The 24313-nt window shown below is 47.3% G+C and overlaps 1 protein-coding gene across 1 annotated transcript in view; it reads right to left on the reverse strand.

Annotated features, from left to right (window-relative positions):
- Positions 1 to 24313, reverse strand: part of GPC1 (glypican 1) — a 212294-nt gene that overhangs the window by 106549 nt on the left and 81432 nt on the right. The window lies entirely within an intron of this gene.

The raw sequence follows: 24313 nt of genomic DNA on the forward strand, positions 1-24313 counted from the left end.
CACCCAAAAAAGGGTTGCTATGACAATCACTGATTGAATATACCCTTTGCTATAGGGAAGGACAGGAAAGGTAAGAGGACTCAACAGTTAAATTGAAGAATTCTTCAGTATGGGAGCTCCTCCTGCCATCCACAATCTCTTTATTGTGGAGAAGCAAGCGTTTGCATAGGCAGACTCAGCAACATTTTAAAAATAATTGCTTAAGTTCTTATGAGTGCTTACAAAGACACATCCACCTGCAAACACACCCTACGTTTCTCCTTACCCAGCAATAAGAATTCATTTGAATGAAATCAAACACCACGGTTGGTTTTTTTTCTCAAAGAATAAAATACCCCTTGTTCCAAGCGTGCACTGAGATATACCAATTACAAAGAAGTTACCGTGCTTAACATAATTTGATTGGGATTGCCAATGATTTTGCTGGCACTTTTACAAGGACTGCTGTCTTAACATCATAGCTGAGCTGAAACATATATTTAAAATCATGTTTTATCTTGTGTGTCTCAACAGCTTCAAATCCCGAACCTGCACAGTCCTCCAAACAGAGTTTCCCACTGAAGTCCTCAGTTATTTCCAGCGCAGAGCCCCCAGCACACGGGCGCCTTAGGGTAAAGGGTCTTTGAAACTGGGCATGTGTCCTACCCTTGTGAATGCCATGTCACTAGTAGCCTGACTAAGAGCAATTTTGACAGAAGCGCTCTGTAGTTGATGTATTTTAGGCAGAAGCCATTCAGGATGAGTTTGCATTTTGCTGGCCCTCGGGTCCCCGATCACAGACAGCCCTGGAGCAACCTCTCAGGGCGCTGGGGCGAGCTTGCCCTTGGACAACAGGTTATGGTGTGCATTTGCACCAACACAGCAGCCTTCCTGCCTATGTGACGGGAATTGCTGCTCACCACCTTTCGTAGGAGAGTAACTCCCATCGTCAGGCTTGAGTCGTGCTCCCGGCTGAGAGGAGTGTCAGGGAGAAAGCGTGTTCTGTGGGCTCCCGTCTCCCACAGGACCCCCCTCCCAGTCCTCACAAGTACCCAGGCCATCAAAGCAACAGGAATAGCAGCAACTTGCTTCAATATAAAAACTAAGAATCAAATACGAACATGGTGTGGCTCAACGCTTCCCATACCAAATGCAACTTAAGTTACGGTGCTTGCCTAAGCCTTTCCTTCCTTCATAAACGCGATTCTTGCAGTCCATTCCCTGAGCTCATTCCTGTAAAGCTGCCTTTGCATGAGAAAGTCATCGTGAGGATTGCTGACATGTGACAGACAGGCAGAAAAAGGGAGCTGTAATTTTTTTGAAAAGACACAGCTTTGTTTCCTGTCATGGCAAATTAAAAACTTTCTCCTTGTCCAGCCTCTTCTGTCCAATTTCTGCTGTCAGAGGATTTCTGATGAGGATCAAAGTTTTGTTGACAGTTGTTGTACCACAGCATCCATCCTTCCACCTTGCCCTTGGGGCCCTCAGGACAAAGTGAGGCCTTTTCAGTGCCCGGCCTCTCTGAAAGGCCTATAAACAAGGAAACAGATCCCAAAGGATCCCAATGGTTCCCAAAGACTGCCTTTACCACCACTGGCTCAGTTACTGATAAATTTTGCAGATGAGGTCCTGGTCCTGCAAGCCCTTGCACTAGATAGCACCCAAAAGCACGAGCGCTCCCGCCACTTCTCCATGCACCGTCACCCACCAGGGCTTGCAGGTTCAGCCTAGGCCACGAATAACCCTTTACAAACTCCCCGTTTAGGTAACCCAAGATAAAGCAGTGGGAACCGACCGCCTGGGGAACTCCCATCTCCCGGCCCGCTGCCAGCAAGCAGGGCCTGGGCGCACCATGGTCTCCTACTCCCTCAGGCAGGATTCGGGCAGGAGACCTGTCTGAAACTGGGGAGAGATACGTGGCTGCCCCAGCAAGGAGACACCTACATGTTCATCAAAGCTGCAGGTTCTCCCGAACAGCCTTTAGAAACAAAAGAAAGGGGGAAAGTGTGGGGATTGCCTCTGGGGAAGAACAGGGCCTGTCCCGAGGAGGAAGATGGATGAGGGGAAGAGCCCTGTGCTGTGCCGGAGCTCCCTGACGAACAACGAGGAGCAGCAAAAGTGTGAGGCGTGCTAATTAAAACGTGACATGACCAGACAAAAACCTCCACGCTCCCACCCCAGGCAAAGCAGAGAGCGCGTTTCAGCAGGATGGCATCAGTCCAAGACCTCGCTGTGCTAGCAGAGCTTCAAATAGCCTCCAGCCCGCCGGCACCACGCAACCCAGGGGGAAGGAGATAGGGGGGGAAAAAAGACAGAAAGGAAGGGAAAAGTCACACCCATAGCTAAAATCGCTTAATTTTACACAACTTTGTGACTTGAATACAGGATTTTTTTAATCCTTGAACTCAAAGAAGTTTCAATCCCTTTTGAAGCAACATTTATCTTAGGTTTCTGCAGGCATTTGTATGGTAGTCAGCACCACAGCGCTTTGTCTCAGTGGGAAGCAAAGTTTTTATCATTTGTCTTTTGTAATTCAAACTCAGTGCACACAAAACAGTCTTACAGCACTATGAAAATGATTTGCTTTCTTTGCTTTTTAAGCTGACCCACCCTAGAAACATTCACTATTATTATTTAACCTTTTTTTATTGACACCAAAATAAACGTACTCTTTTGCTCTCCTTCTATTTCAAAGTTCATTTGTTTGCTAACTTGCCATTATGTCATTGCTGAAGCTGCACTATAAATACCTCTGGGTTCACTTGGCAGGAGATTGTCTGCAGGTATCTATGGAGAGCTAGAGGTGTCTGACAAGGAGTAAATCTGCAAGATACAGTGTGCGCTCTCCTCTCCACTGCTGCGTCAGAGAAATTTCCCCTTGTATACAGCTGACACGTTGCTAACCGCTTGCTCGAGAGCGCGTGCTCCCAGCCCCTGGTAGAGCTTTACCGAAAGCAAGCGAGCATGGCAGAAGCCAAACCAGCAGCAAGCAGAGGGCTGCTCCAAATCTCCTTGAACGTAACGGATACACTCCCTGGGACTCAGACCAACTCTGCGTCAGGCCCAGAGAGAATTACACTATCCTGTATGAGTCTGTAACTAAAATCCAGCCATCTCTCCCCAGCCCTTCACTTGCAATCCCCCAGCTGAGCAGGCCGGGCACGGAGGTGCCCAGGGTGCATTGGACAGGTCAGTTAATACCAGCCCCGTGCTGCCCTACACGCTCTGGCTTTGAGACACAGAAGATGCACTTCGGTATGCTCGGCTTCCTTTCAGAAAGCTATCTGCTTGCCCAAGCCTTCGGCAGCCAAAATATGTAGTTCAGCCTGGGTCTCCCAGGAAGAGCCGGCTCTCCTGCATACGCTGCCGAAGTCGGGGTGGGATGTAACCCACTGACTTCATAGTCTCTTGGAAACAGAGACAGGGCAGAGCATGCATGAAAACAGCATCGAACAAATATCTCGTTTATGATTAACTGCCCTGGAGTGGAAAGGAATAGGCAGGAGGCTGATGACAAGAAAATATCACACTGCTTGGCTACAGGCTTGGATTGTCCTTCAAATACCCTCTCAGCTGGCTGGGTTAGCAGATCATTTCGGCTATCAAATTCATTACTGCATTTGAGAGTGCTGAATATTAAATCACTTGATCACTTTCCCCTCGGGGACAGAGCCGGGCTGCTTTGTGGCCAGGTTCCCGCAGGGGGAATAGCCTTGCCCACAGCCACCACTGACCCGAGCTGAGATGGGGCTCAGCACCCTGCTTCTTCCCCCGTGTGCTCCCGGCCTCACTGCCCTGGCCCACCAGGCTCCCCTCGGCCGTGGGCCCACCTGCCACGGGCTGTGCCAGGGGCCGCCGTGGCCACAGTGTGTGGTGTAACACACCGGGGCAGCAGGATCTCAGCTGACTGAATTCAGAAAAGTGCTCTATCTATTCACTGCTGCTGCGTTTCACCTCGCCACGAGGCTGCGTAGCCACGAAAACAAGAGAGAAGGGCAGTCCCAGGGGTGTAAAATGCAATACTGAGAGAAGAGCCCTTGGCTCCTTTAACCATGTAAATAGTGCTCTTTCTGTCCCTCTCACAGGATGTTGGAGATTGAATTCATTACAATGTTTGCAGAAGGTTTGGGGTTATTTGGATGTGTCAAGAGTATCTAAATGCAAATCATTACAAAATCATTCCTCCCAGAGGTTAATTTATTTCAGGCTGTGATAAATCCGTCATGATTCTTCCCTCGTATTTGTAAACCTCTCCAAACTGCTCCAAAAACTCATCTCATGCTCTTAGACCAGAACTGACCCCCGGCTGCCCCAGTCCAGCCCCTCGTGCCAGGACACCTACAGCCCAAACCCCTTCCTCGGGGGTTTCTGGGTGGACATGTCTCAGGCAATCAGGCTTGCTGAAGTCCCACACTGCTGAGACCCCCCTGCCAGGCATGGCAGGGATGCCAGGATGCAGCCCCTGGTCAGGTACAGCCAGTAAGCATGAGAGCGCCTGGCAGCCGAAGAGCTCCAGTCCTCTCCCACTGTCCCTGGTAGGCACTACTGTCTGTTGGCCTCTCCCTCTTCACACCTAAATCCCATCCAGGCTAATGAGCATCACAGCCAGCAACTGAGGACAAAACAGTGTAATTCAGACTATGGCTTTTTTTTTCCTTCCTCCTCTTCTTTTTTTTAAAATCATGGTCAGAGTGTCTGCAGCTGATGCAAAACGAGCCTGGAGGTGGTACAGATGTTAAAACTACTTTGCAAAGAGGTACTGCAATGAAAGTAAATCCCCTTCTTTATGCCTCCCAGCTTTTCCTGTCCCCATCTCTCTTGAAATACACATCTTTAAAGACAACATGATTTAGCGCACGTTGATAAGGAACTGACCGTACAGCCTCCAGCATTAGTACCACAATGCTACATTGAAACCCAGTCTTGTCACAGAAAACTCCTAGAAGAAATGGGGGTACCCAAAAAACATTCGGACTAGGAGACAGTCCTGGCTGACCACCCTAGGAAGAACTCTTCACGCCCTTTTCATTCCAGATGCACTGAGAAACATCAGCTGGCAAGCCACTTCCACTTACACCCCAGAATATTTGTGTAAGGTGCCTGGGCGTACGGCTGGTCTCTCATAGTAGCTGCTAACATCAAACTGAACCGGCTACCACACTGCTCTATTAAGAAGAGTGCAAATCAGGAATTTTCCCATATTGCAAAGGCAGGTGTTAGCTAAGCGCTGTGCAGCCTGTTTCTTTGATTTGCAGTCAGTTGTCGGCAAAATATGATATCTTCTATTTTCTGATTATGTATTAAGAGTATTGGCTTGTTTGGCTTCAGTTTGCACATAATGTCAGGGGAGTCATAGCAAGCCTGAATGTTAAGTATTGTAAGGCAAACCTTCACACTTTGATCAAAATGCACTGAGCCATGTTCTCCCTGGTCTTAGCGATACCATGGGTTGAGGGTATGCATGGCAGGGCAGGGCTATGGGCTGGCCAGGACATCAGGGGCAGAATATGGTCATGAGGAAGGGCTGTGCTCATGTGAAGGCATGATTTTCCTGCACTTTCATGCCAAGAAGCACTCTCAGGATAAGAAGCAGTGGTGGCAGGGTGTACCTGGGAACCAGCCCCACCATGGACTCGGTGGGCATCTTGGATGAGCCAGCCTGGGAGCTAACGCAGTGAGGGGAGAGGAGAGCCAGAGAGAAGCTGTGTGCTTCACCAGCACCCTGCAGGAACCCCTCATGGACCTCAGCGCGTGCTACGAAGCAAGACCCAGGTTAACCTCAGCCAGCCCAAGGCCACTGCAGAGCAGTGTCACAGCTCACACTGAGGACTGCGGGGAAGGGGCAGGCGCCGTCTCGCCCGCTTCGTCCACACCGGCCTCCCCACGCACATTGCTGCTGCCTCCCAGCCTCAGTAAGGTGAGAGGGATTTGGCTCCAGCACAACTGACTCCTGTTTCTCTTTGCCACTGCTGAGGGAGTAGCTGGGTATCTTGAGGGACTGATAACAAGGGCATGAAGTCTTTTCAAGCTGCACACCACAGGTCTGAATTTGTCCCGTGTCAGCAGCTTTTATAATGCCTTACCATCTGACGGCTCATCAAATAGCTTGTGCTATCGGAGATGAACTAATGTTTTTGTTCCAGATAAAGAAAACAAGCTCTACGTTCCACATCAGTGATAAAAACAGCAAACTGGAAAAAATAGCTAGAGAATATGCTTATTCTGTTAAAGTAATGCATGCTTTTAAGACGAGACAATAGCAAAACGTTAAATGCTTGTTCCCACAGCTCATCATTCATACTAGGATTATATCAACAGAAGTGAAAAACCAAGAGCAGATAATCCATAAGATTTGCTCTTTCCACTCCTTACCTTTTTACTCCTACCAGGATTTAATAAACTATCAAAACACCGTTAACCAAATAAGACAACTTAATCTGGCTACTGTGTGGAGTTGGCTCCCTACCAGGTTAGCACTGTTCTGTAACTGCATTACGGTGAAACCCGGACACAGCGAAGAGATACAGGTGTTTCTAAGAAATATCACAACTGGCATCCTGGGGGCAGAAAACCACTGATGGGCACGATGGCTTTGGGACTGCCCTGTTTCCCATTGACATTGGCTGTTCGAGTCAGGGGCCTGGCTCCCAGGGAGCCGGGCGGGAGGGCACTGGGGAGGCTGAACGGGAATTTCGTCTGTATTTGCTCTGTTTGTGTGTCGAAACACGTCAGGCTCCGAGGCTGTCAGCTCAGTGTCACGCTCACTGGAAGTGTGGTATCAATTTGTTTAATCCTAGACCCTGATGTCAGAGGAATTTATAAGGCAGGCAAACACGGGCAAAAAAAGTTAATTAACAGAGGAGAAAGAGCCACCTCTGTGTCCTGGAAAAATATTAAGTACAGAGTAGATAAGAGTGCCTTCAGAAATGACAGCCTGAAAACCCTAATGTCATCTGTGTAAGTTCCAGTGGCAAACTGCCCAAAGGAAGGGAACAGAGAAAATGTCACAAATGCTGACAACAGACTTGATGCTTACTGAAAAGATCTGCACGAAAGCACTTCACCCACGCATTGCTCCTTTGGGTTTTGGGAGTGTCTTTCTGACTGAAACAGAACACCCCTTCCCATTACTCTGCTCCCCCAGTTTCTTACTCAGGACCTGGATCTGCTCTTAGCTACACGGGCCTGACTCTGCCTCTGACCCTGAGCTGCACACACACAGCAGGAATCAGCACAGGGTGCAATGATCCAAGCCTGTGTTTAAGGACAAAGTAGGAAACACTTTATAATTTGCAGTAGAAAATATCTTTTTCAGCGGTTTGAGAGAGGAATGAAAGAATGAGGGCCAAATCCATGTGTACCACAAGTAATGAAGGACCTCTATCTAGCAGAATTGACTGCACCCACCAAAACCCAACTCTCCTCAGATCCTCTTCTGGGCACTGGACCCACCATTGCGGAGCTCCTGAGCAGGTCTCTGCTCCAGGAAAGGAGACGATCCATTATGAAAAGCTTCAAAGGGGAGCCAAGAAATGGTCTACAATTAGGACTCTCTAAATAAATCAATCTTGAAAGAAGCCTTCAGTTTAGGCTGGACCAGTTGCAAGGATCATGGAGAAACACACAGGGAGTTCACTGTTACACTCTTTCCTCTCCGCTTCTCTGAAAAACAGAAAACTCTTAAAAAGAATCTTAGACAAGGGAAGAATTATCTTGTCTCTTCACAAAACACTGTGGGGACATATTGAAGTTGTGTGTTGTAATCCATCACTATCAACCTCTTTCAGAGTTGTCCTGAGCACATCAGCTTCTCACCAGATGTTTTGGTTCTTTTTTTTTTTCTTTTCTTTTTTTTCTTCTTCTGGGAACAAAGAGTCTTTTTATCCTCAGTTTGCTGCAATCTAAAATAAGATCAAACTGGAAACCTATCACTCTTATCAGATGCAGCTTCATTGGAGGCTTCATAACAACATAAATATGTTATTACATAAGAGGCAAAGAAATTCATTAAGCAGAATATTTTTTTCCAATTTCTTCTCAGAAAAATATCTACTGGAGAAACTGCCAGCTCTTCCCCATGTCCTGGCAGCTTGCTGCCAGAAGGATCAGACTGGAAAAGGAATCTCGGTAGTAAACTGAGGATTAAAGATGCAGTTCCCACTAAGAGGTTTAAGAGGTGAAGGCTTTTGGTTTATTCTCCATAAAAAAAGAAAAAAGCTTTGGGGCAATAATTCATATAATACATGACAGGAACTTGAAGAAAGGCTTTTCCAGTCCCCCTGCTGAAGCCCTGCAAGGAAAATGGTGATACTGCAATTTGGGCTATTTTGGGATAAAGAGACTAAGGAGCTGCAGCAAGCTTGTAAGATTGTAGCTCAAGAATGGGGAGTGCCGCCCGTGGCCAATCCCAATCATTTCAGTGCAAAGAACAAACCTGGATTAACCTCTCACGGAGAGGTTAGCATTTAGAGAACATTTCCTTCTAACCCCAGCAAAGCTGCTCAAGCAGTAGATGCCGGTGTGAAAACCATGAAAACCACCTTCCTGGGTTTCAGACCCATGCTCAACATCGGGCTCCTGCAAGGCACCACCTATTTCTCATCCCTCCGCCACCCTCGCAGGATGCTGTGATGAGCAGGGTGTACCACACCAGAGGAGGAGGGTGTTGGGCATGAGGCACAAGTGGGCTGCCACGGCTGCCCACCTTGATAAGTCACACTCCTGGTTGCTAGCTCGCCCAAGCGAGGACCGCACGCTGCCTCCTCCCGCTGAGCACGGGTGCAGCCACTGTAGGTAGCACCGGGGACTGCGGGGGCAGCTCATTCCCTTCCTGCAGGAGGATGTGTGCATCCAAGAAGGATCTTGCCTTCTAGTAACAAAGATCTCCTAAAGGAAAATAAACAATCTAAAAAAACCTCAACCACTCTGTCTGCTGGTAAGAATGAAAATGACTCCTGAGTTTGCAAAAAACCTTGTCTTTAAATAGTTATTAAACAAACTAAGTTCTTGGATCTGAATCTGATTCTGAGAGTTTGCAAAAACAAAATGCCTATGCCTAAAAATTTAAGAAATTAGGTTTAATGACACTCATTAATCTTAAATTCCATAAATGAGTGTACACTTTTCAAAATTAAAAGATGCACGTAACGAATTGTCTGAACACCACAAATTCAAGATCATCCTTTTTTAGATCTTTGTAAAAATTTAAGAGTCTTTACCTATGCAGAGTTGTTGGCTTGTGCCATAAATTAGGAGTGCTTATACCTCCTCTGAAACTCTTTGCTGTATGTGTTGGCAGGGATGTGGGAAGGTGTAGGATTGGAGGGGCAAGTTCTGGTTGCTGTGGGCTTTTTCACTTTGCAACTTGAAGCTTTTGTCAGCCCCAGAAATGCCTGGTTCTTCTTCAGCTATTGCTTTGCTTTATTTGTCTCATGAATGTTTTGGCCGGCAGCAAAAATGCTGAACAACTGTGGAGCCCTTTCCTACAATTTAAGCCACCATGAAAGGAAATGGCAAGTACGGGGTCATCTTGTGGGAACATGAAATTGCAGACTTCCAGTTTGACAAAACTGATGCAGCTGATGCAGAACTTGGATAGACAAGTACCAGCATCAAGGCTGGAGTCTGCAAAAGCCTCTGGCCACTGCATGCAAGAGATCTGCAGCAGAAGGAATTCAATACGCTGCCTTTCACTTCTGGTTGCAGAAACACGTAGGTGAAACCTGTGCCATCGCTCTTCTTTCTATGCCTCCATCTGATCACAGAACCACAGAATCACTAAGGGTGGAAAAGACCTGTAAGATCATCAAATCCAACCATCAACCCAACACCACCATGCCCACTAAACCATGTCCCACAATGCCCTGTCTACGTGTTCCTTGAACACCTCCAGGGATGGTGACTCCACCACCTCCCTGGGCAGCCTGTTCCAATGCTTCACCACTCTCTCCGTAAAGAAAGTTTTCCTAATATCCAGCCTAAACCTCCCCTGGTGCAACTTGAGGCCATTTCCTCTTGTCCTGTCGCTAGTCACTTGGGAGAAGAGACCAGCACCCACCTCTCTACAACCGCCTTTCAGGTAATTGTAGAGAGCGATGAGGTCTCCCCTCAGCCTCCTCTTCTCCAGACTGAACAACCCCAGCTCCCTCAGCCGCTCCTCATAAGACTTGTGCTCCAGACCCCTCACCAGCTTCATTGCCCTTCTCTGGACACGCTCCAGCACCTCAATGTCCTTCTTGTAGTGAGGGGCCCAAAACCGAACACAGATCTTCCAAAGGCAGATTACAGAAAGCTGCCTATAAACCCCAAGATGCAATGGATATCCATAAGGTGCTCCTCTTCTACCCTTAAAATTAATCCAGGGGTATGAGGAGGTGAGGGCACCAGTCTGGTCCTGCCACAACCATTTCTTGAACGGATTTCTGTTTCCACAAGAGTCAAACTACCACCTTTCACCCATGCACAGAGGGGTGACCCAGAGGACCAGGTTTAAACTGGGATGAACGTTTAAAATTCCAATGCCCTGCTAGATCTCAGTGTGGCTCGTAGTGCATATGCCCAAAATTTTACCAGAGAAATTTATTTTAGGCAACTTCTGTTTGAAAACTTAATGGAAGTGTAGCTGTTCTCCCCTGAGCGTCAGGAACAGATGACTAAGAAATGTTGCCAGTATCTGTCTTTCAGCGAGATTAGTGTTGGGTTTGTGTGGTATCCTATTTATAACTTTGACAAACAGCTCACCCAATCATTTCATACTTAATCATAGCTGTCTGCCCAGCTCCCTTCAGAGAAAAGCTTTTCAAAAAGTATGTGCCAACATAATATGAACAAAAGGAAGCAAACCACAGTCAAGAAAAAAAGACCTTGCTCCCAAAACCAGCAACCAGCAAAAGCTCATGAGCTATACAGAAACCAGGTCTTGGTAAATCATAAGGCATAATTAGACCGTCATTATTCATGGGATTGCATAGCTATAGTTAGTCAGTGTTTCCACTGTAAACCCCTATTTTCATAGAGGTTTGCAGCTCAGCTGCAAGGAATTAGTCTGTGATGAAATTTGGCAGTAGAAGAGCAAGGATTATTTTTTTTAAACCATTTAAAGATTTCCCCCCCCCCTTTCGATTCCCCTCTTACTTCTGAGGCTGTAGCAGTATTCATAAAAGAAACAAAAACCACTTCTGTGTGCTCTTTGATGTTTGGTTTCTGTGCATGTCTCTGTGTGGTTAATGGGACCAAAAATATCAGTTTAGCGGGGATTTTCAAATATGGAAGTCTTAAAAAAATTGAAGTTGCAATTCCCACAACAATTACAACTCAAATTTCCTTTGGATGTATTCGTAAGTATTACTATCTATGGTGTTAATTGCCATGCATCAAGGGGCCTTTACATTCAGCGTGAACCCTGCATGTTCATCTAGTGCCGAAGATGGGTTTACATTTCATGGAATAGAGCTGTTAGATTTCTTTACATTTCTTCACACGTTTCTTTCTTTGAAATAACATTTCCCAGGGATTATAAGAGATTACTTTCTGCTGGACTCACCCCTAAACCCTACGTCCGCTTGGCTGCTTCCTCCTCACCTACCTTACTCTGTCATTAGGGCACACATTTCAGCACGTACACAGGCATGATTGGGACCACTAAAAGGAGGCATGAGGAAGGGAAAGGGACAGGAGAAACATCTCGATGGGACATTTTATCCCAGACAATATTAAATAGAGTCTTTCACAACATTTTCAGCTACTCAAGAGAAAAAGACTGCTGTTTGCATTTGTAAGAACATCAGGAGAATGCATTTGCTCTTTTCCAACTAGCTCTGGCTGAAGCATCCTAGAGATTCAGCATCCCCTGATACGAGTGAGATTTACTTTCCCACATATGGACCACACGCTAGCGAGGTACAGCAGTCTCTGGGCACTATGCCTGGTTGTCACTGCATGCCACAAGCAGCACACATCAGAAGGTAACTGCTTCAAGTGCAGTCCCAGCTCAGAGTGGCGGAACAGTTACCCAGCTTGAAAAAAACATTGTAAAACTGTAAGCTTGAAGACATACAAGCCTCCGCCTGGAACTGGATCACTGTGAATGTTCTGAGGGTTCATACCAATATCTTTGGTGCACAGGTTTTTAAAGAACAGACTAGTTTATCCAGGTAATTTGATTTTCTAGTGAAACAGATGCCACCATGTAACACCACCACGATTCAAACGCTGTATTCCTGGACTTGATGTTGGCATATGGGAAACTGGGCCACCTCTGAGCTTCTAACACCTTGCAATGTCCGTGCTTTCCTTGGAGCTCCCCACCCCAGCACTAATGAGCTTCCCCTTGGACAGCTTGGCAGAGCTTACAAAGATGAGTGTGCTTGCAAGGTACCAGGCAGCATTCCCCAGGGCTGCTGCCACCAAGGTCCCTGCAATCCCCGTGCACTCTTCAGAGGACTAGAACAGCAACGCCACCTCTTCTGATCGGGAGGAAGGCAGATACACCACCACCTTGACCACTATGATTTGTGAAAACCATAAAAGAAAAAGTCTCCTTTTAGACCGACAGTACTTATCTCTGCTACAAATTGTAGCAACCACAGTATTTCTGTTGCAGGATCTGAACTCCTGCCATGTCTTAAAAACAGTGCAAAGCAGAATTCCTAGATATACTACTTGAATCTGCTTTTCAAGGTGGCAGTTAGAAATTAAGAGGCAAATGAACTCAGTAAGATTACTCATGTACCTTCAATCATTGACAGGAATGTTAGCAAGATCTTGGCTTCAGAGGGCTGGATCGCACTTTCCCACTGCAACCGTTATTAACCTGACATAACATGTTCATAGAGTAAGAGATTATAACGATGCTGTAACTGGTCTCCATAGAATAAGGTTATGATTAGGGAATATCTTAGAGAAACTGTCATTCATTAAGCACTCAGCTAAATGCATAAAGATGAGTGAAGGAAAAGCTCTGCAATTTCAGGAATTTATAACCTGTAAAAGGTCCGTTCTTGACATTTTGGTTATTGGGTCTTTTTCACTTGAGTGTTGCTAGAAATGGCAGATTCAGTTTAAATGCAAACTGCACAATTTGTTTCTTCACCTCTTTTCCCCAGCGTGTAAGCGTTCAGTTCTCTGCAGCCATCTTAAAAGACATCATGGGCCAGTCAGTAAAAGATGCAACTTTTAAAACCTGAATTTAGTTCTCCCGGTACTGTGTATCCAAGTAAGCACGTTATTACCATCTGGGAAAATCTGCAGTGCTTCAAAGTGCATATCATACATCAGGTCCCAGGTACTTAACTAGGTCTAAACCCAGGATCCCAGTCAAAGTGGCAAGCTCTCCTTTTGATCCCTCTGTTCTCTGAGCTCACTGAGATGCTGTTGCTTTTGAATAATCACATTCTTTGTGCATCACTGCACAATAATACCGTCACCAAATTTTTCTTTCTCGTCTTAGCAAGAAATAAGGGACCATTCCCTGGATTCAGAAAGCAGTTTTATCAAGTCTGCAAGTCAACTCCACTTCCAGACTCAGTTAAGCCAGTGGGAAATGTTCTTGGCACTCTTAAAGATGTGATATACTACGTCCACATATTCACCAGTCTGGCCGCTACTAGCATAAGTCATGAATGTAATTCAAAAGCACTTTCTCTTTTTGCAAGATCTTAGGAAAAAAATTAATCCCAGTCTGACCAGTAAGTAAATGACACTATGACTGCCACTATGACCAATACGTTTTTCAGCAATGCCTTGCAGCATTCTTTCCCTTGGCCCTGCCCACCTCTTGGCTTGTTTCTGAGCTACTGGTATAAAACCAAGTATCTACAGAGAAGCAAAGGCTCCCAGAGCAGAAGACCATGTTCTGTGGAGCAATCATACTTCTGTGCAGGTTGCTTGCCTCCCACCAGCTAACTATGTGGCCTTTACTGACCGATTTGGATAGGAAACTGGAGAGGATTTGCTCCTCTGGGCACTCACTGAAGTAAACACTACGCAACTCTCTTGGTTTAGGTGTTTATAAGCAAGTCATGTTCCAGCCTTCAAGCTTCCCCAGGGTACTGCTGAGGGACTTGCTCCTCTCCTACCATATGTGCTCACATAGCTTGAATGCCAGTCACGGTGAGCCTCAGTGAACCTGTACTGGAGAAAATCCAAGTGGAAATCTCACGGGAACAGGTGGTGTCACTGGGGATGATTAGAAACAGGCTGGGCAAACAGCTTTAAATACACTCTACTGAGCAACTCTTATTTGCTGTACTCGCTGAGACCACATGGTCTCAAGAGGACTTTTTCATTCTCTATTTCCCAAGACATTACGACCTGCCCATCTCCCTGGCTGGGGTGTCAGGCAATGGTAGAGATTGTAGGTGACGTTCTTGCACCTCATCTGAGAATCAGGACAACACATTCATCAGGATGCGAGAGTGACAGTGAAGCATACTCATCCAGCATTAGAAATAAGAGGTTGCAACAAGATCCGCACCTTTAATTGCATCCTCATTCCTTGTGACAGCTGAAAACCCTTAATTAATACACTTTGCACACTGTCTATTTTTGATCCAGTTCAAATTCCAACCATCAGCAGAGTTTGTTCGTCCCATTCCTGCTGAGAACCCCCTTGGGATTTGTGATGCCCATCACTCAGCCTTGCTTGAGCAGGAAGACAGCAGCAGCTACCTCTCCCCCGCTATGGAACACCCCCCTTCCCTCCTTTCTGAACATGACTTGCTCCCTCCGCTTCCTCAGCACTCCAGATTGCCCTCCCTCCCTTGGCACTCAACGCTTTAAAAAACCCTTCCCCATCTCTGAAATTTGACCATGAGACTTCTCCGTTTTATTAAAAAAGGTACGTCGCTGGTCTCCTGTAATCAACAATGCTGCGTGTCCTCGCACACCTACAGCTCATCAGCTGTGGACCATACTGCATTACTGCAGGAAGGGGAAGACCGTGTGGCTGACCAGCAGCTCGCCTGTCATCTCTTCCTGTTCCTTCCCAGGCTCTTCTCACTGATGCGGATTGTCCACTCACTCCATCTCCTTCTTCCTCTTCCTCGACCCCCTTCCCTCCACTCCAATCCTGTCGTTCCCTGCATTAGTGCCGAGTAAGCAAGCAATGCTGGAGTGGCAGCGCAGCAGCTACGCTCTGAACTCCACAGCTCCTGTGATTTCCTCAAAGTTCCCACTTCCCTCACAGCACATGGCAATCACTTGGCTTGCCAGGGACATGGAGGAAATACCCCTGCTTCTATCCCAGCACGACCTTCCACTGACAACCAGCTCCTCCCTCTGCTTACAGAGTTCTGCATCTGCCTTAACAAGATATTTATTAGGGTGCACAAATAACAAAACCTGCACTTTGATCAGCGGTTGCCTTAAGCCAACAGAGACATTGAACTACTAACTTCTGAGGCAGCATCTGACAAGGGGAACAAATGGGAACGGATCAGATCTCCTTGCAGAGGAGCTGCTGTTAGAAACCCAGCTCCTTTTCAACATGATGCAAAGCACTTGCTGTAACTTCAGGTTGTTGCCCAGCTGAGGCCTGAAGCTGCTCCCACTGAAGTCGATAGCAAAACTCCGGGTGACTTCAAAGGCAGAGGGCCTGGACCCCCAGTGCTTTCAACTCTTGTAACCCACCCGTGTGTTTAACAGCAGGTTAGCCAAATTGGGAAGAGCTTTCATATCCATCCGTGCTTTTCTGAACAGCAGAGAGGTTTGTCCAAACAAAGGCAAAGCCTTTTGCTCAATTACTTTAATCACAACCACTATACAGCAATTTGTACTGATGCCAGGAGCTTGAATAAAGTGCCGCTTTTCCGAAGTGAAGCATGTTGCAAGTAAGATGCATTATAGACGCTACGGGCCTGAACTAACAGTTCCTCCAAGGTGGACTTCGTATAGTCTGTGCCAAATGGTCAACTAGCTACGACCCTTTAGACTCTGTAATTAAAGATACTGGCAAAGATGAGCTTCCTTCACAAGTCCTGAAAGTATTCTGATTTCATGCTTTTGCCTGCCAAAAGATGTGGACTCCTAAATGGATTTTAGGGTTTGGTTTTTTTTCCCAGCCTGAGATGTGAGAATTCAATAAAGGGATCCAAGGATCACAAGAACAAGTTAGCGCATACTTCCTGAGGCAGTTCAAAGCCACCAAGATTTCGCGTGAAAACAAAAATAGTAAAACACAGTTTCAGGACAGGAAAATGATCACAAAGCCTTATCACTCTCTAACATGGGCAATTTTCGATGTGTCCCTTATTCATATTATTTCCTTTAATTCCTAGCAAATTCCACTTCCATAGCTGATTTGTATTCAGAGAAGCCACATGGAGCAGCCTGCAATGCAGCAGCAGTACTGTACTTTTCAGGACTGTTGTCATTTTGGAATAACCTATTCCTTCCCTCTTCCTCGGATGCTTCACCCCTCCAAAACCCCCCACACTACTATTCCAATCCTGATGGATCTCTATTGTCTGTGGAAAACTGTCTACTATGTTCAGATACTCATCTGACCAAATGGAGAGCAGGAAAGAAATTTCGATGTATTTTCTCTAAAACCTCAATGTATCAGCAAGTACCAGGCCAGGATGCTCCTGACCGCAGTGAGTAGAAAGACCAAGTCCAATGAGAGCTTGCCTATTTGATCTCTGTGACCCAGCACCAAACCCAACCCTAGCTCCCCTCTCCATATGCTTTCTTAGCTCACTCAAAACGACCCTTCAGTCTGCTCAGGGCAGTGGGTCACAGCTCCCTTTCCAGCAGGAATCCTCTCCCTGCTCAGCTGCATGGGGCTGAGATCCAATGCCAAAGGGGAGGCTTTGCCTTAAGAAGGAATTAATGCATAGTGATCCTATTGTATGGGTTATGCAGGAGGGCACTCCAGAAGATCACAGTCCCTTGTAGCTTTACCACCTACCAGTTAAATTCCTGAGACCTGTTGCTGCTGGGAAACCTCTGCGTTACAGCAACCCGTGCCGTTCAGCCAGCCTTTCCTCTTCTCAGCAGCCTGTTCTTCTCTCACAGCTCTTCCTCCGACTTCACTCATTCAGACTTCTTTGCCATCATCTGTCCTTTTTCCTCATCTCATAGATGAGCAGCTTGACAAAGGCACACTAGGAATTCAAACTACCTGAATGCAATGCTGAGGTTGCTGGCTTAGTAGGAAGAAATAAACCCCATCAGCTGCAGTGCCGTGGATTCATTGTCTCTGCAAGGCAGAACGGGCATCCCTGTGGTGTTTCTTTTTAAAAGAAAACCAACTTCTCTCAAGAAACCTCAGTATCTCAAAAAAAGAAACATTTAATGGAGTGGCCTTACTGAAAGGGCGTGTTGCACTGAGCATTACAATCAAGCAGTTTACAATAATAAATTGTGCTTATCTTCACAAAACCACCAAAGCAAAGGCACTGTTTCTCTCACTTTGAGCTGGAGACCTAAGGCTCTACGTACCCTCAGCCCCAGGCAGGCTCAGGGAAGCCCCCGAAGCGTACTGCTGCCTGCTGGCACCTGAACCGCAGACCACCACCTTCTCAGGTGAGATGAATTACGTCAGAAAAGGACTTTGGCACTGTGGCCATCTTGGACGTGCACAGCAAAATGGCTGGCAACGATGGCCAAGGACCATGAAACAGCTCGTTCATAGAAATCTACCCCTGCACCGGTCTGGGTGTCAGCGTGCCCACCCATCCACACGCAACGCACTTCTGCACAAACACACGCACATGGCCATAGCCTCCTGCAGTGACTCCCCTCCACCAGAGAAGTGGCTGGAGAACCGAGTAGAAAAAAGCCCAGCAATTCACATGCAAACGTTAAACCCGCCTGTGCGGAGGGGACACGGGGAATGCGGAGCAGGCATGATCCATGGCGCTCCTGACATAACAAGCAACAAGTCTTTCCATAAGCAGAGTGAAAATAACACTTCCCCGAGGAATGGGGTATTAATGATAAGCCTACGCAGTTTTAGCAATGCCTGCTATGTTTATTTTGATCCTCACTACCACACACATAGAAGCCGCAATACCATCTTTCCTTGGAAGTATTAGACGTTACAAACCTCATTTAAGAAAACAGATTTTTCCAGCAGGCCATCAGAAAGATAAGAAATAACCTAACTGCACTCTAGGCCATAATTGTTTCAGGATTTAGCCATTGAAAATACACCTTCTGCAGCCTGCTACGGTTGGGAGATAGCACCTTTTTTTAATCACCTTTGCTCAAGCCCTTCAGATGCTGCTTAACAGCTCTATTCAGACCGAGAAAGCACAATTCTGGACTGTCTGTCATTCCCGCTTGCAATCACTATTTGTTTCCCGCACAGTAAAGGGTTGCTGTCAGCTAGGCTGTATTTTTTCTTTAACCTAACTGATGAAAGTAAGATTGTGGGAGGCCCTTACAAGAGCTTATAACCCTTGTCTTTTGCAGCAGCGCAGCCACTGTTTTGCTTTTGGTTCAGCTCCCAGACCATGAACCTCTGTGCCAGTAAATTAAGCAGTATCTGGTGTTTCTATCTCCCACTGGTCACTGATATTTTTTTCCCCCAGGGCCTGACTAACACTCAGCCTTTTCGACTCATGTGCTTATCCCTCGTGTTTTTCAGTCACTGCAAGTTTGGTTCAGTGTCAGCTCAAGCGGGATCGATAGCTGAGAGCTGGACCCCGACAAACCTTTGCTCGCATTCATACGCCGGGGCCAGACCACCCTAGAGCCCCAGGCGGGGAACACGCCGCAGGGAGACCCACCTTGTCTACTCTTTGCTTTGCCCAACGTTTATTGCATGTCCTGCGGGAGTGATGTGCCCCACTGCGAAGCAGCGGCTGCTGCCCCCTCACTTCCAGAGCACGCTCAAGACTCTGAAGCTGGATCTGTGAAACCTTGCACTGTTCGGACTCAGGACACTACATAGTTATTGCTACAAACCAGCAGCTGAGCGGCCCTGAAACGTGGCAGTCCTTAAACGTGTCTTTTGAGGTCGGGGCAGGTGACTCATAAGGGAAGCCCTTAGTCTAGATATATTCCCGTCCACTCTGGCCATTACTGCCCAGGGTCTTGAATTATTAAGATAACCTGATTAATATTTTCAAGAATGTTTTGTTATTTCGAGTGACTAACTCCAGGCATCTTAAAGAGGCCCAGTTTTCAAAAAGCGCTGAAACTTGCCTTCCAAATTTCAGAGCCTCTCTTATTGCAGCAAACCGAACAAGTTAAGGCAATGAAAGTAACGATGACAATCTGGTAGTAAAGATGAAAATAGAGAGCATGTGCTAGTCAGGAGCAGCCATATTTCTGGAAGCATGGGAAAAAGGGTGCAATGTTACAAATCCAGCTGCATTTCTTTTAAAATTCCTTTTCTGTTGAGAATAACGAGTTACCCACGGGGGAAAAAAAAATGCTGAGTATCTAAGTCACTCTTCATGCCAGCTGTAGGCCCTGCAACAGAGCGAGGCTCAGGCTCCCACCCTGTCGCCTCTTGAGTTTGTGACCTGATGCATCAGCAGGTGAAGCATCTCTGCCCCGCGGAGAGCCCCTGCCTGAGCGGTTGCCTCCTCCCTTTGCAGCAGAGCAGAGGTGCTTGCTCAGGGCTGCGGGCAGGAGGCTGTGAGGCAGTGCACAACGCCAAAACAAAGTGGGGCAATCCCCAGGGAGGGGGCGCAGGCAAGACATCACGTAGCTTCTGACAGGTTTGCTTCCAACACGCTGGCCAGGAGACGGGAGCCCGTGACACCAAGAGCAGGGTGCAGCAGAACAAAGCAGCGCAGCAGCTGCTGGCTTACCTGGGGCTCCAGCTCCCAGCTCTCCCCAGCAAGTACCTCTGCTTTGCGTCTTCAAAATCCCAGCAGATGCGAGTTCCCTGCAGGGAGTGCCTTCCTCCCTCGTGTCAGAGCAAGGCGGTGAGCAGCTATGCTGAGAGAGCAAAACTGAGGTCCCTCAGATGAGGTAAAAATGTATCTTCAGTGAGCGTGAAGGGGGATGCAATACGCTTCAAACTGTGCTTCTAAGCCAGGACACACCAGGGCAGTCTGTGTCCCAGAGAGGGGCATGGGTAGAGGGGACAGAGCTGGCGCTGGGAGCTGCACACCTCCGCCTTGCAGGGGTGCCACAGTTCCCGGGGTGAGCAAGGGCTTTGGTTTTGTACTGATTCAGAATGGCAGATGTTGCTCTGAGACAGGAGTGAAATCACCACACGAAGCCTTTTTGAAAACACCAGGGAGCTAAGTGGTGTCTTTAAGGACAGCAGTAGGTTTACAAGGATGCTGCTGTGCCCAAATCACATGGCGATGAGCCGAGCAGCTACGGTTGCTGAGGGGGAGAGAACGCCGAGCTGCGGGATCAAAGGAAGCCATCACCCACCACGCGGAGCCAAATCCAGCCAGCCAAAAGCATGCTTCCCTCCCCACCCGCCCTCCCGCTCCCCGATCCCTTGCAGCATCCACCACCCTGGGTGGGTGCTGCAAGCCCTGGTGGCTTTTCTGCGTCATTTGGATGAGCTTGAAACTTTCCTCAAACAACTGCCAGGTCTCTGCAGTGCATCTCCCTGTCCTCTTATCTGCTCGGCTGCTGACAGCCTGTGGGAGACGAGCAAGCAACCGGCGCTCTGCGAGTCGTGGCACGCCACCTCCCAGTAACAAGGCTGTGTTTGATCTCCGCCTGACAAGGAGCTGCTGATGCTCTTGTCTTTGTCTGCCATGCTATCGCTGGCACGCGAAGGGGAAAGGAAGAAGAGATGGGGGTGGAGAGCAGCCTGTCCAGCGGAGCCCGCCGGCAGCATTTGGAGAGCCATGGCAGCAACGCCAGCCCGGGTGGGGAGAGCCCGGCCACCGAAGGGACAGCACTGCTGGCTCCCTGAGTGCCCGGGGCCAAGCCTGCTGCCCTCCTCAGCCCCAGAGCCAGCCCCTGCCCTGCAGTGAAGCCACAGAGCCACCTGCAAGTGTCCTCTGGCACAACCTTTGCTGCTACTCCCCTGGCAGAGAGCGCGCTGCTCCCCGGCGGTTTCAGTTTTATACACTGGCTCACCTCCAAACAAGATTCTCCCTATTCCTTGGGGTATAAAAACCCCTCAGCACTTTGGGCCTCTACTGTCTGGGCCAAAATCCATCAGTGCATTTTGATATCTAACCGCTCACAGGTATTAGCTGCATGCAGAGCTGAGGAGCACCCGTGGACTTGGCCTCAGCACCCCGAGTGCAGCTCTCATGGCAGAGCAAGTGCACTAAGCGAATTAACAGTCATAACCAAAGAGGATTGGAGGCAACAGCCTTCCAGTAAAGCATCCCTGACACTGACAGTTTCTACCTGACTTCCTTAATTCAGCTGAAATGGGTTTTCTGATTTAAGGAGCATTTCCCTTACATACTGCCCTAGGATTTTTCATAAGGTCTTAATTGAGCGTGAATGGCATGGGAAGGAAAGATGTGAAGTCCAGATATGTTGGGTATTAATTTTATGCTATAGTTTAGTATTTTAACACACAATAGACAATCACAAGCTACAGTAGGTATTACAACATGTTGCAAAGATAGTGCACACACAGTACAACGGCTCCCAGCTAGAACTGACTCGGTTTATGCAGTCATAAAACCAGTATTCTTGACATTACAGTAGCAGGCTGTTTTCTGAGCCCAGGTTGTTTTTAAGATATCATCTACCATTAGCAGTAAAAGGCATTCAAGGTTCCTTCTAAATTACCTTTTGGGAAGATGTGCAATAGGATGCAGAAGGGATAGTTTGCTATTTGCTGTTTAGGTTTATCTCGAGGAACAGCTCTGAGAGCATATATCCACCGGACAGGGGTTCTTGCGTGTGACACGCTGCATTGCATATCTAAATGTTTTTATCAGTTCTTTGCTTTGGCTGTATATAAAGGAAGGAATTTATTTTATATGTAGAGAAAGCATTTAAGACAATAAGTGGACTTTTAATATACTTGCAGCTTCAACAAACCAAGAGCAAGAGCAAAGAAGTGTCTGAAAAGCCCTGTCTAAACCACCTAAGGCACTTCAGACTACAGCATATGCCTCCTCTCCTACCACCCCTCTGCAGAAGCCACAGCACCCAGAATGCAATCTTTTGACTCACTTCATTTCTGCGGTCTAGTTCTTCCCCCAAGACTCCTTGGCATGTGCCAATGATACCTGGAATTTCTTTTCCACCTCCCATCCAAGATCTGGACAGGGCTAGAACTGCTTTGCTTGCAAGATTAGACACAATCCTGTGCATTCAGCCCAGGACAGATACTGCAGATCAAACACGCCGCTTGTTTCCAAAGGCATTGCCTCCCCCATCGTCTTTTTCCCAGTGCCTCTTTTCACCGCGTTATTGAGGAGATTAAATTCTGTTCAGACGGTCTGCATGGCAGTTCCCTTCCAGCAGCATGCGCAGCCATGCCTGAGAGTACCCGCTAGGAACCTTTTCAATTCACTGCAACGGCAACTAAAGAAGTTCAAGAACCTTCAGCCTCCTCCCCCCTGCTTTCAGCCTCTCCTCGTCTCCCCTGCTGACCACGGCGAGAGCAGCCTCACAGCCCCTATTCAGCTGAAAAGGCATGCTGTGGAGTTAAGCCTGTGTGTCTTCATGTTTCATCCAAACCACTCAAGTGGCAAGGAGCGAGACAGCCTGCCTGCTGAATTCCCAGTCCCCAAACGCTCCCCCAACACCGTGAAAGCTGTCATTTGCATTCTCCGATTTCCCCGTGTTGAACAGAATTCATCCATGCCGAATATATCTCTGCTGTTGCCTTCCTTACCAGCTGTTTCACCTGCAACGCGCTGCCGTTTGCAGCCTTATGCTTACTGTGTTCCAGTGATTCCTGTTTCATGTGCGCAGCAGCTGAAAAGCAATTAGGGGCCAAGCCTCCTTCCCATTGATTCCAGTTCTTGTAGCCTTATTCCTGCAATGGGCTCAGGGGAGATGTGTATGTGTAAACATACATATACGTATATATACGTGTGTGTGTGTGTATATCTATATATGCATGTTTGTATGCATGCATGCAGCTGACAGTTACATTCTTTCCCTAACTGGTCATGTCACAAATTCAGCCTGGATCTGGAGAATCTAGGGAGGCAGTTTGGGAGTGCTTCTTCTCCCTGGTACCTCCAATAAATGCTAATTATTAAACAAAAGATTCAGCAGGCGTAGTGCAGTTGCACCATTTCCTGACTGGAACTGGGTGAACCTTTTGTTGAAGATGCAAGAAAAAGCAACGAAACCAGCTCTCTCTCTCAGCTGCAGTGGGCTCAACGCATGCCGTGCGTTCACAGCAACGTTTGCTTATTTTGGCCGTAACTTCAGTAAACCAGACTCTTAACACAGCCTACCTGCACATCTATTGCGCATAGTCATTTTTCAGAGCAGGATCATTTTTCAGTTCTTCAGGATCAACTGTTTCAATGAACTGCAACTTACAAGTTGTTTTTGTTTAAAATAAATCACAGAAGAGTTCCCCCCAAAACAGCAGTGCACCTAGGCGGTTACTTAAGGGCTGTTACTCATTTGCCGTTTCAACTCCACCAGGGTCCCAGTACTGGTGTCACTAAATGATCTCCATGAATGTGCAAGAAAGCCTAGCTCTTCCAAGTTTTCCAGAGGGAAAAATCCTTGTCAAACACCATTACAACCCAATGACAGAGAAGACGCAGCAGGCAGTCTTGTAGCACAGGCTCGGATGTAGAAGGCTAAATGTTTCCAAGCTCAATTCAGCTGTATGAGCCCCACATCCTGCTGCTTTTTGCAATCAGCAATCCTGACAGCCCAGCTTGAAATTGGTGACTATCCCATAGTCCACAAACACTGATGGCGAAGTTGACTCCTTGTTGCACTGCTTCTCCTCGTGAATTTATCATTCCTCTTTCAATACAGCCAATGCCATTCTGAGGGACTGCAAGCTACCAACATCTTAGTATCTCATCTCAGTTCGGACAGGACACGCATCCCTGCTAAACTGCAGGTCTTGTGTTCTGTATTTACCCCTCCAAAAGAGAACAGCTGATAGATAATTGTGATTACTCCTGACCATTAAATACTTCACTGAAACCACCGTGTTCTTCACCATTTGGAAAACAGCATCTGAGAAGTGGATTTGTTACTTTTCAAAACTATTGGTTAACATAAATTAAAACATAACACACTGTGTTGGGAAACATCAAGATTTGCAGTCCAAAGGGAAGATTATGGTGTCTTCCTGCCTTTGGCAACCTCTGCACCCTACTTCTCCTGCATGAAGCACACAAAGTTCTCCAAACAAGACTTGACTCCCTGTCAAGCACTCTTTTCCTTTGCACCTTCCGCTTTAGAAGCAGCAGAATGCCAGCTGGCACACCACTTACATAGGGCAAAAAACCCCAAC

The sequence above is a fragment of the Gavia stellata genome, chromosome 11 (genome assembly GCF_030936135.1).
Source record: "Gavia stellata isolate bGavSte3 chromosome 11, bGavSte3.hap2, whole genome shotgun sequence".
Lineage (NCBI taxonomy): Eukaryota > Metazoa > Chordata > Aves > Gaviiformes > Gaviidae > Gavia > Gavia stellata.